Below are 12,980 nucleotides of genomic sequence, written 5' to 3'. Positions count from 1 at the left end.
GATTTGTGGCTGGCACCGCTGGACCTGAAACCGGGCATGGTTGTGTGTGATAATGGGAGTAATCTCATTCGCGCTTTAAGGTTGGCTAAGCTGACACATGACGAAGAAGAGGAGGAGGAACAGCTGGAGTTGGAGCAGGAATTTCCTGCCACCACTGACGAGGGCCAGAGCGGTGCACGTTGGACTTCCACAATTCAGCGCGAATGGTCAGCAGAAGCAGACCAGGAAGAAGGTGACAACTATGATGCATCACAACAACTATCACAACGCTCACAAGAGGATGATGAGGATTCTGGTAGGACTCTGGCACACATGGCTCAATTCATGCTAGACTGCATTAAACGCGACCCACGCATTGTGCGCATTCTGGACAACACCAATTACTGGGTTTATACCCTTCTGGATCCACGGTACAAACACAATGTTCCAAAACTGCTTGAAGAAAGAGTCAGACAGGTCAAAATGGAAGAATACCAGCAGGCCCTTGTGGAGACTTTAGAGAGGAGATTGACATCCTCCCCCTCCTCTAGCCAGTTGTACGCCGACAGACTGACTTCCGCAAACCCAGGACGACCAGGAGGGCAGCAAACAACACAAGCCGCAGCTAGTGCCCAAAAGGGAATGGTATCGGCAGTGTCCTTGGAGTGGGAAAATTTTCTGACACCCATGCAGCAGCAGCCCACTGAACAGCAAGCGTGCAGATCCACCTCCAACACCGATCGCCTGGAGAAGATGGTCAAGGACTACATGTCAGATGGCGTAGCTGTGTCGAACAATCCATCTGCACCCTTCAACTATTGGGTATCGAAGCTAGACACCTGGCACGGACTGGCAATGTACGCAATAGAGGTGCTGGCTTGCCCGGCAGCCAGCGTTATGTCGGAACGTTGTTTCAGTGCTGCCAGAGGCATCGTCACAGATCGGCGTATCCGCCTCTCCACAGAAAATGCAGACCGTCTGACTCAAATTAAAATGAATCAATCCTGGATTGGAAATGACTACGCAACACTCCAGGACCCCAACCAAGTAACATGAACAATGAACATCTGGGATGGTTTAGCGTTTCCGGTCCCTGTTTATTGAACCTCTCATCTGTATTACATTTATGACTGCATGGCGACAAAAAGCATTGCTGCTATATCCGCATGCTTTTTGTCCTCATGCAAGGCCTGGGTTGTTGTGTCTCAAAAAGCATGGCCTTCTCCTCCTGCGCCTGCTCCTGTTCCATCACGTGTGCTGCTGCTGCTGGGTTAGCGTTGCCGGTCCCTGTTTATGGAACCTCTTATCTTTATTACATTTATGACTGCATGGCGGCAAAAAGCATTGCTGCTATATCCGCACGCTTTTTGGCCTCATGCAAGGCCTGGGTTGTTGTGTCTCAAAAAGCATGGCCTTCTCCTCCTGCGCCTGCTCCTGTTCCATCACGTGTGCTGCTGCTGCTGGGTTAGCGTTGCCGGTCCCTGTTTATGGAACCTCTTATCTTTATTACATTTATGACTGCATGGCGGTAAAAAGCATGCTATCCGCACGCTTCTTGTCCTCATGCAAGGCCTGGGTTGTTGTGCCTCAAAGCGTGGCCTTCTCCTCCTGCGCCTCCTCCTGTTCCATCACGTCTGCTGTTGCTGGGTTAGCGTTGCCGCGTGGTCCCTGTTTATTGAACCTCTTATCTTTATTACATTTATGACTGCATGGCGGTACAAAGCATGCTATCCGCATGCTTCTTGTCCTCATGCAAGGCCTGGGTTGTTGTGTCTCACAAAGCGTGGCCTTCTCCTCCTGCGCCTCCTCCTGTTCCCTCACGTGTGCTGCTGCTGCTGCTGTTGGGTTAGCGTTACCGGTCCCTGTTTATGGAACCTCTTATCTTTATTACATTTATGACTGCATGGCGGTAAAAAGCATGCTATCCGCACGCTTCTTGTCCTCATGCAAGGCCTGGGTTGTTGTGTCTCAAAAAGCGTGGCCTTCTCCTCCTGCGCCTCCTCCTGTTCCATCACGTCTGCTGCTGCTGGGTTAGCGTTGCCGGTCCCTGTTTATGGAACCTCTTATCTTTATTACATTTATGACTGCATGGCGGTAAAAAGCATGCTATCCACACGCTTCTTGTCCTCATGCAAGGCCTGGGTTGTTGTGTCTCAAAAAGCATGGCCTTCTCCTCCTGCGCCTCCTCCTGTTCCATCACGTGTGCTGCTGCTGGTGCTGCTGGGTTAGCGTTACCGGTCCCTGTTTATGGAACCTCTTATCTTTATTACATTTATGACTGCATGGCGGTAAAAAGCATGCTATCCGCACGCTTCTTGTCCTCATGCAAGGCCTGGGTTGTTGTGTCTCACAAAGCGTGGCCTTCTCCTCCTGTGCCTCCTCCTGTTCCATCATGTGTGCTGCTGCTGCTGGGTTAGCGTTACCGGTCCCTGTTTATGGAACCTCTTATCTTTATTACATTTATGACTGCATGGCGGTAAAAAGCATGCTATCCGCACGCTTCTTGTCCTCATGCAAGACCTGGGTTGTTGTGTCTCACAAAGCGTGGCCTTCTCCTCCTGCGCCTCCTCCTGTTCCATCACGTGTGCTGCTGCTGCTGCTGCTGCTGCTGGGTTAGCGTTACCGGTCCCTGTTTATGGAACCTCTTATCTTTATTACATTTATGACTGCATGGCGGTAACAAGCATGCTATCCGCACGCTTCTTGTCCTCATGCAAGGCCTGGGTTGTTGTGTCTCAAAAAGCGTGGCCTTCTCCTCCTGCGCCTCCTCCTGTTCCATCACGTGTGCTGCTGCTGCTGCTGGGTTAGCGTTGCCGGTCCCTGTTTATGGAACCTCTCATCTTTATTACATTTATGACTGCATGGCGGTAAAAAGCATGCTATCCGCACGCTTCTTGTCCTCATGCAAGGCCTGGGTTATTGTGTCTCAAAAAGCGTGGCCTTCTCCTCCTGCGCCTCCTCCTGTTCCATCACGTGTGCTGCTGCTGGTGCTGGGTTAGCGTTACCGGTCCCTTTTCCTGGAACCTCTTCTCTGTATTACATTTATGACTGCCTGGCGGTAAAAAGCATGTTACCTGTGCAAAGAAACATGACATTTTCCACATTTAAAAGACAGTTTTTCCTTTGAAACTTTACAATCAATTTTCTCAAAAACTATAAGCTCTTTTTCAAATATTTTTTTTCCTCTTGTACCCACTCCCAAGGTGCACATACCCTGCTAATTTGGGGTATGTAGCATGTAAGGAAGCTTTACAAAGCACGAAAGTTCGGGTCCCCATTGACTTCCATTATGTTCGGAGTTCGGCGCGAACACCCGAACATCGCGGCGATGTTCGGCGAACGTTCGCGAACCCGAACATCTAGGTGTTCGCCCAACACTATCCCTGGATCTACACAGTCCAGTTTCAACTGGAAATTAAATAATTCCTTGTTGCACGATCCAGAGGTTGAGCCACGTATTTCTCATGCTTTGCAGGACTATCTGGACCACAATGTAATAGATAGCGGAGATGCCGCCACAGCGGTGAGTGGCATGGCGGCTGTCTCTGCGTCTCAGCCGGCGGCCTTCGCCTTGCAGTTACATGGTGGAGTTTAGCCTGGTCCTTCAGTTGCACATAGACTGAGGGCTAGGCGACAGGACCTTTATGCGAATAGAAGGGGAGTCAGCTGATCGGCCGGTCAGCTGACTCCAGCAGTGCTCCTGATTGGCTGGGTGACTGGGGCGGCGCTGTAGGGCGCTCTCAGTATATATAGGACCTGCCAGTCAGTAGCTCCTCGTCTGCTGTTGCAAATGCTACGTGTTAGCACTCAGTCCTTAGTCAGATCCCAAAGTGTGCTAGAACCAGCAGGAGCTGGGGATCCACACTTAGTCAGATTCTGTTGATAGCTAAAGTACTAATTGAATTGTACTATTTGTTATGAACTTCTGCTAGCCTTGACTACTCTTCTGCTTACTGATTCTGTGCTTCTGCCTATCTGATCCTGTTGCCGACTCAGCCTGAACACTACTCTGATTTAAGCCTTCTGTCTTTGTACCGTATCTGTCAGTTTGTTGCTGAATCTGCTTGTCTGACTCTCCTGCCCTCACCAGTGAGCCTAGTCCCTGGTGAGGGATTCTCTGTACAGCTTAACCACCTGCTCCTCAGGTGACCAGTAGCTGCAGTACAGTCTTAAAATGAATTACAAGAGGTTCGTGAAAAATTAAAACAAATACTAGAGCTTGCTCGTTTAGATAATTTGATGAGATATAAAGGACTCATATACGAACACCTTAATAAATGTGGTAAGATGCTAGCAAGATCCCTTAGAATAAAACGAGCTTCAACCTACATTCCCTCTGTTTTAGATAAAAATAAACACAAAGTGCATACCTCTGAAATGATAGCCAAGGTTTTCCATGAATATTATTCAGAGCTATACAATTTGCCAAAAAAAGAAATCTCCGATGATCTTCTCAGAGAATATTTGACCAAGCATAAACTACCATCTCTCACACAAGAGCAGATTGATACTCTTAATAACCCTATATCTAATTATGAATTTTTGATGACCGTTGGGGCTCTAAAAACAGGAAAGGTGGCGGGCTCAGACGGATTTTCTGTAGAGTATTTTAAAAAATATGAAAACTACCTTGCATCACTTTTTGTCTCAGCATTTAACAACATTGGTCCTGATATTCCACTACTTTCAGATGCTAAATTAGCACATATCTCAGTTATCTTAAAGCCTGGAAAAGACGCCTCCCTTAACACTAATTACAGGCCAATTTCTTTAATCAATGTAGACTTAAAAATCTTTGCCAAAATCTTAGCTACAAGGCTTATGGTGATTATCCCAGGAGTAATTCATCTTGATCAGGTAGGGTTTGTTCCCGGGAGAGAAGCTAGGGACAATACTATTAAAACCCTATTACTATCCAACTTTGCTAAAAGATCGCATACACCAGCTCTTTTACTATCAGTCGATGCAGAAAAGGCCTTTGATAGGCTTTCCTGGCGTTTTCTGAAAAGTTCTCTAGAACAAATGGGTCTTTCTCCAGGTTTTAGGTTCTCTGACAGTATTTTTGCACTTTATGACAACCCATCGGCCTAACTTAAAATTAATGGTTTGCTTTCTGAATCAATTACGATCCACAATGGCACTTGCCAGGGCTGCCCGTTGTCCCCACTGCTTTATATTCTCTCTATGGAGCATCTGGCCATAGCATTGAGATATAATGTGGATGTTCAGGGCATTAGGGTTGGTGATGTGCAGTACAAGCTCTCTATTTTTGCTGACGATCTTTTTTTTCCCTTCAATTAATTTTTATTGATATCAACAAAAAAATGATATACAGCTTTGTGCATGTAACAAAGGTAAAAAGATTAATATGAACATCATATTACATAAAGTTTGCTAAGGGAGTTACAAAAATAGTGTACATTTTGCTCTCATTAGACTCCAGCTAGACACAGTAGATCATTGCTGCTTGTAGTGATGTTGGGAAGAGCATGAGTTGTTAGACTTGGTAGCAGGGGGGAGAAGTTAAATGCGTTGTGGGGTTGCCCGTATTTTCTCTCACTATACTGTATTATCCTCTGTTCACTTTTATTGACCACTCTGGGTGGAACAGAGGGTAATTTGTTTGAGAATCCAAGTTCCTGGCTGAGGTAGGTCAGGAATAGGATCTGTGATTTGTAGTGCAGCTTTAGAGAATACTAGGATGGGTTCTGTTGTCTGAGCGTCTACTGCTGTAATAGTTTGAATCTGTTTATAGGAGTATTGAGAGATAACTTAGAACTTTGATAAACGCATGTTGCATAGGTTAGTACATTCATATATCTAACATCAGTATACTGAAAATAACAGTTAGTAGAAAAGGCAGTAATCTAACATTGAACAGCAAGTACCAAGTGCAAAAAACTCAAAAGGGGTGTAGGAACAAAGTAAAACAATCAGAATGTTACCAGTTCACTCTTGTGGGCAGTTTTATGGTTGAAAGTATGGGTGAGACCCACTGCTGATGTTATCGATCCCAGTGGGTAGTTCAAAATTCAAATTTTGGTAGGTGTGACCTACTCGTAAACTTCGTTCAAGAATTAAGTTTTGTTGGACAAGGGCTTTTAGGTGATTCATAGAAATCTCTTCCCTGGACTTCCATGAGGACAGTATAAGGTGTCTTGCTGCTAGTAAAATATGACATACGATTGGTTGTTTAACTGGTTCAATTTTGTTAAGACCTATGGATAGAAGAGCTAGTTGTGGGGATAGCTTGATAGAAATCAGCATCGTGGGCCTAATAAGGTGTTCAATTTTCCAGAAGGTTGACACCCTGTGGCAGTCCCAAACCATATGCTTGAGGGTGCCTACTTCTAACTGGCAATTCCAACACACTGTGGAAGATTGTTTAGAGAAGGAGGCTAATCTTCTTTGCGACAAATACCATTTGGATTGGAGCTTTTGGAATTGTTCCCAATGAGTATTACATTTTGAGTAGCGTCTTGTGAGGTTATTGGCTGTTAAGATCTCAGATACCATAATATACGTGTTTAGGTCATAAGCCCAGCTGTTCACATATTTTTGGAGAGGGCTGATTTTTTGGGAGAGTAGTGTTTCATACCAAAGGGATATATTACCAGTAGTGGGAGCTCTTGTGGATAGTCTAGACAGGGGTCCCCAACCACCGGGCCGCGGCCCACTGCCGGTCCGTGGGCAGTTGCCAGCTGGGCCGCGGCGGGACTGGCCTCTCGCCCCTCCTCCCCCCGCGGCCGCCGCTCCTGTCACCTTATGAGCTGGCGGCCGCTTCCTGTCACAGATTCCCCTTAGCCGCTCTCCTGTCTTTCATCTCCTATTACAGCAGGGCTTCCTGTGCGGTTGCTGTAAGGAGGGAAGGAGGCGGGGCAGCGGCTTCCTGTAGCGGCGTTCGCCGTTACCATAGGAACTGCTGCCCCGCCTCCTTCCCTCCTTACAGCAGACGTGCGACACGCTGCTGTAAATAGAAGATGCTGCACGGAGGAGAGCGGCTACGGGAATCTGTGACAAGAAGCGGCCGCCAGCTCATAAGGTAACAGGAGCGGCGGCCGGGGGGGAGGGTGGACTACACTGGGGCACATGGGGCGCTATACTGGGGCACATGGGGCGCTACACTGGGGCACATGGGGCACTATACTAGCTATACTGGGGCACATGGGGCACTATACTAGCTATACTGGGGCGCATGGGGCACTATACTAGCTATACTGGGGCACTATACTAGCTATACTGGGGCACATGGGGCACTATACTGGGGCACACTGGGCACTATACTAGCTATACTGGGGCACACTGGGCACTATACTAGCTATATTGGGGCACACTGGGCACTATACTAGCTATACTGGGGCACTATACTAGCTATACTGGGGCACATGGGGCACTATACTAGCTATACTGGGGCACTATACTAGCTATGCTGGGGCACATGGGACACTATACTAGCTATACTGGGGCACACTGGGCACTATACTAGCTATACTGGGGCACACTGGGCACTATACTAGCTGTACCAGGGTAACTAGACTCCCTATACTGGGGCAACTGTGCTTGCTGTGCCGCCGCGAATACCCCCCCCCCCCCCCCCCGGGCCCCAGAGAAAATTTTGGAAGGTTACCGGTCCCCGGGCCGAAAAAGGTTGGGGTCCCCTGGTCTAGTGGATAGGTAGGTATTCATTTGTGGAATTTTCAGATTAATGGAAGTAATCAAATGGAAGATTCTATGGTAATTGAACCTTTGGGACTCTGGGAGATTGAATTTACCCACCAGGTCCAAAAATGTAAGGAGGCTATTATTCTGAAATAGGTCATTGATATATTTAATGCCATGATTATTCCATAGTTTTAGTGGTAGTTGAGGGCTGAAGAGAGATAGAGTGTCTAAGGGAAGTCTGATGGGAGTGGAGCTATAGTGGTCATTAGGAGGGTGCTTAACATTTTGCTGACCGCATCACGCCGATGGGCGTGGTCGCCGCGGCAGCCCCAGGACCGCCTAACGCAGATTGGCGTAAAGTCCTGGGGCTCTGTTTTGAATGAGATTGCGTGCACGCTGCGCGCGCATCTCATTCTCGGAGGGCGGAGCTCCGCCCCCTCTTCAGTCTCCGAGCGGCTATTGCCGCTCAGGAGACTGTTAGATGGCGTAATCACTGTCTAATTACCCGTACAGCGCTGCGATCAGCAGCAGCGCTGTACTGGGGACAGCCGTGTGACACGGCTGTCCCCTCCAGAGCCACAGAGGTGATCGGCTGAAGCCTATGACAGCTGATCACAGGGATTGGCCGGCGGGGGGAGGGAGGGGAGTATACAACGGGGAAAAAAAAAACACCATTTTTATTTTAAAAAAAAAACAAATAAACAAACCAAAATAAATAAACAAACACTGGGGGGGTGATCAGACCACACCAACCGAGAGCTCTGTTGGTGGGGAGAAAAGGGGGGAGGAATCACTTGTGTGCTGTGTTTTGCGGTCCTGCAGCTTGGCCTTAAAGCTGCAGTGGCCAATTTAATGAGAATGTGCCTGGTCTTTAGGGGGGGGGGGTTAACACAGCAGTCCTCAAGAGGTTAACAAAGTACTCCCATGCCATGAGGGTAGCTGGGATTGTGGGGAAGGTGAATTTAGGGGCTTTTTTCCCTAATAGAATGGATGCTAAGACTAACTGCAAATGACAATCTGCTAGGTCTTGCTCTATTATAGCCCAGGGTTTCTTAGAGAAGTAGTTCCACCAGAGATTAGCCATTTCTAAGTTAGCTGCATAATAGTAGAGCTCCAAGTTCGGGAAACCCATGCCCCCTAGATGTCGTGGGAAGGTCATAAAATTACCTGCTAATCTAGGTTTCCCCCCCCCAAACAAATTTGGAAATAATTTTATTGATTTCCATGAAGTATGACTTTTTGATTGGAATCTGAATGGTTCGGAACAAGTAGAGGATTTGGGGGAGTATGAACATTTTTACTGCTGCGATCTTACCTGACCATGACAAGATAAATTTCTCCAGAGATTGACATTCAGTTTTAATTGAGGAGATTAGTGGGATGAAATTTTGTTTAAACAGGTCGTTGGTGTTTCTAGATAGACTGATGCCTAAGTAGGGGATATTAGTGTTTGACAAAAGTAAATGGGAACTGTTTCCTAATTGCTTTTTCTATTGAGTCATTCGTGTTTATACCCATAATTATGGATTTGTGGGCGTTGATTGTGTAATACGAGGCTTCTGAGAATTGTTTTATTTCTTTTAGAACTTGGGGAATTGATTGGAGTGGGTTAGTTATAGATAGTATAACGTCGTCCGCAAATAATCCAATTTTGTTTATGGAGTTTTTAATATTGATACCTTCGATTAGGCTGTTACTTCTGATTTTTTCTGCTAGGGTTTCCATAAGTAATACAAAAATAATAGGTGACAAGGGGCAACCCTGACGGGTACCGTTGGAGATATTGAATTTTGGAGATTTAAACCCTCCCGCATTGACAAACGCTGAGGGCGAGGAATATAAAGCCATGATGGCTGTAAGAATAGGGCCTTTGAAACCAAATTTAGAGAGTGTAGCTTTTAGAAATCCCCAATGGACCCTATCAAAGGCCTTCTCTGTGTCTAGGGCCAGAAACAGAGAAGGCTCATTTGATAGTTCTGAGTATCTAAGCAGATTAAGCATGCGTCTGGTTCCATCATTAGCTTGGCGGCCTTGTGTGAAACCTACTTGGTCATGAGAAAGGAGTGAGGGTGTGATAGGCATCAGTCTACTAGCTATCATTTTGGCGTAAAGTTTTGTATCTGAGTTTAGTAGAGATATAGGCCTGTAGTTGGCTGGGCTTCCACAGTCTTTCCCTGGTTTTGGGATAACAATTATTGAGGCTTCCAGATATTCTTTGGGTATGGGGGTTCCTGTTATGAACTGTAATGATCCGCTCAGCTGGCTGCACAGGCAGACAGCTGTTTGACCATTCCTTGAGTCTGTGGGATGCAGGTCTCTGGATAATAGACCTGTCTTTGCTTTGCAAGCTTTAGACCTGCTCTGCTGCTGAGGAATTTGCATATACTGATTATGCAACTTGCCTAGTCACCTCCCTTGAAGGTTTGCAGCATAAATACCATGTGATCCCAAAATCCTTTGCTGGTCATCATGGTTTGTTACTGTTGAAACACTCCTGGAGTGTCAGCCTTGCTATTGTTTGCTAAAGATTATGTTAGAGTATTCCTGGGGACTGCATTAGACATCCCTCTAGTACAGTCAGGTTGTATTATTTGTATTGCCTGTTCTGTCTTCTGTTTGTCCTTGCGATTGCACTGTCGCCAGCGGTTGGCGATGGTGAATCGTTTGTTCCAGACCCTGGATCACACTTGTTCTGGCGGAAAGAGCAGTGGATCCTACTAGCTCTGTTTCTGTACTTAGATCACACTTGCTCTGGTGGAAAGAGCAGTGGATCCTGCTAAGCTCTGTTTCTGTACTTGGATCACACTTGCTCTGGTGGAAAGAGCAGTGGATCCTGCTAGTCTGTTTCTGTTCTTGGATCACACTTGCTCTGGCGGAAGAGCAGTGGATCCTACTAAGCTCTGTTTCTGTACTTGGATCACACTTGCTCTGGCGGAAAGAGCAGTGGATCCTGCTAACTCTGTTTCCCTACTTAGTTCACACTCGCTCTGGCGGAAAGAGCAGTGGATCCTTCCTGTCCTGTCACTGAACCTAGATCGCACTCGCTCTGGTGGAAGAGCGGTGGATCTTATCTGACCTATTCCTGTCTCTGTTCATTGTCTGTCTGGATCGCACTCACTCTAGCGGTAGCAGCGGTGGTTCCTTTTGAACTCTGTCTGGGAGTGTAGGCCAGAGCTGCGGTTGCTGCTGGCTGCTCCTTCTCTCTGTCTTGTCTGATACGAATGCTTGCTGTAGGCTCGGTGGGGTAACCGTTAAGCAAGCGTTCGCGTTCTCTGTTTCGTGTTTGTGTGGCGTTGGTTAGTTAGGGTGGCGTGCTTGTCTCTGTTGCGCTTATCGTGCTGAGACCGCGCCATAAACGAGTTTGCTGTTGCGAATGAGTGCAGTGTTAGCGTTAAGCTAGCGTTTGTTATTTTCCTTATCTTCTCATTGTTGTTTGCTGTGCCTTTGCTACTCTCGTGCTCTGTCTTGCTCAGTCTTGTGTCACTTCTGGCAATCGCCTCTCTCGCGATTGCGTTCCTACTTTGTTTCTGCTGTTGTGTGTTCACCGTCGCGGGTTTGCAACTAGATTGGTGCACACACATACATTCTGTCCCTGTGCTCATTCTCATTGGCAATCGCATCTTTTGCGATTGCGTTCTCACTTGGTTTCCACTGTTGTGTGCTCACCGTCGCAGGTTGGCGACGAGATTGGTGGACATACATACATTCCTTCTCTGTGCTTATTCAGTCTTGTGTCGCTGTTAGCAATCGCCATCTCTTGCGATTGCTTTCCCACCTGATCTTCACGGTTGTGGGTTCATCGTCACTGGATGGCGACTAGATTGGTGGACACACATACACCCTGTCGCTGTGCTCTCTCTCTTTAAGGGCTATCTTGCCCTGCATTGCTTCCCCTTGTACAATTCCTATCTGGCATCTGTGGCTGTGCAGAGGATCTGTTCCTCTGCACTCCACGGCTCCATCTGCCGGCAGGAATTCCCCTCTACAGGTGCTTTGCACCTTTTGCTGGGTTCTCTCAGATTATACGCTTGTGGAGGATTTCCGCAGTGTCGGCGCGCATCCTGTGCGCTGACCACGGAAAGAATTCCACAATCGTTACATGAACTTATTAAATAGGTTAGATAAGTGAGGGGCTAGCTCATCAGCAAAGGTTTTATAGTATTCATTGTTGAATCCATCCGGACCAGGGGCTTTGTTTGGTTTTAATTGTTTGATTACTTTTATGATTTCTTCTGGGGAGAAGAGTTTTTTCAGGATCTTTAAATTATATTCTGATAGGGTTGGTAGTGATATAGAGTCTATAAAAGAGCTAATCGAGGAGGTGGTAGGCTGGGTGGTGTTCGGGTCACTTTGAATATTGTACAGCTGTTCATAGAAGTTCTTAAATGTGTTTGCGATCTCTTTAGGATTATATATTTTCAGTTTTGATACTGGGTGTAATAAATAGTCGATTCTAGATTTAGCTTGTTTATGCTTAATGCTCTGAGAGTAGAAGTACATATTGGATTTTTTGATCATGTTATCATACTGGAACATTAGTAATGATCTGACCTGTTGTCTAGTGTCGAATAGCTCTTTCCTAGTCTCCTGACTATTGTTGTGTCTCAGTTTTCCCTCTAGTTCTTTTATTTTGGAGATAAGGGAGTTATATTTTTTTATATTTTCTCTTTTTTGTTTGGCCCCTATGCTGATGAGAGTGCCTCGTAAGACTGCCTTATGGGCGGACCATGTACTTGCCAAGCCAACTTTAGGGTCTGTGTGTATCTTAAAATATTCTACAATAGCAGATCTTATGTTTTTTTCGTGGATTCTTTAGCTAATAGTGAATGTTATAAACTGTTCTTATCACCTTGCTTCGACACCATCGTCTCACAGACTGTGAGATCACTTGACTCTCCACACACAGCAAGCAGGATATAGACTTTCTCAGGCTTTTCCAATGTTTATGTTATTTATTCAGGAAACAGGAATACAGATAGATACATTCATCTCCTGGCAAAGCAGACTTCCATGTTGCGTTACAGCTGCTTGAGTATCTATCCTACTGACGATACCCAGGTCTTCTTGTATCTACTCTATGTTACATCTAGACTACCTATGTACAGCATACATTATATCAGATTACAGAAAGGAATAACATGCTTAAAAGTCCCAGTCAGACTTGCGAGCTAGTGTGAAAGTAAAGAGCAGAAGTGAGCTCTCGTAGCTCCCTCAACCTTTAATAGCGACTAGGAAAGAGTTAAATATGACATCACCTTCGCCACCCCCTAGACCAGTTTATTGGTGGACCCACTCGTGATGTCACCATACACACCTACTTGATTAATAATCAATGAGGC

This window comes from Hyperolius riggenbachi, chromosome 7 (genome assembly GCF_040937935.1).
Source record: "Hyperolius riggenbachi isolate aHypRig1 chromosome 7, aHypRig1.pri, whole genome shotgun sequence".
Lineage (NCBI taxonomy): Eukaryota > Metazoa > Chordata > Amphibia > Anura > Hyperoliidae > Hyperolius > Hyperolius riggenbachi.
Note: the sequence above shows the minus strand (reverse complement) of the source record.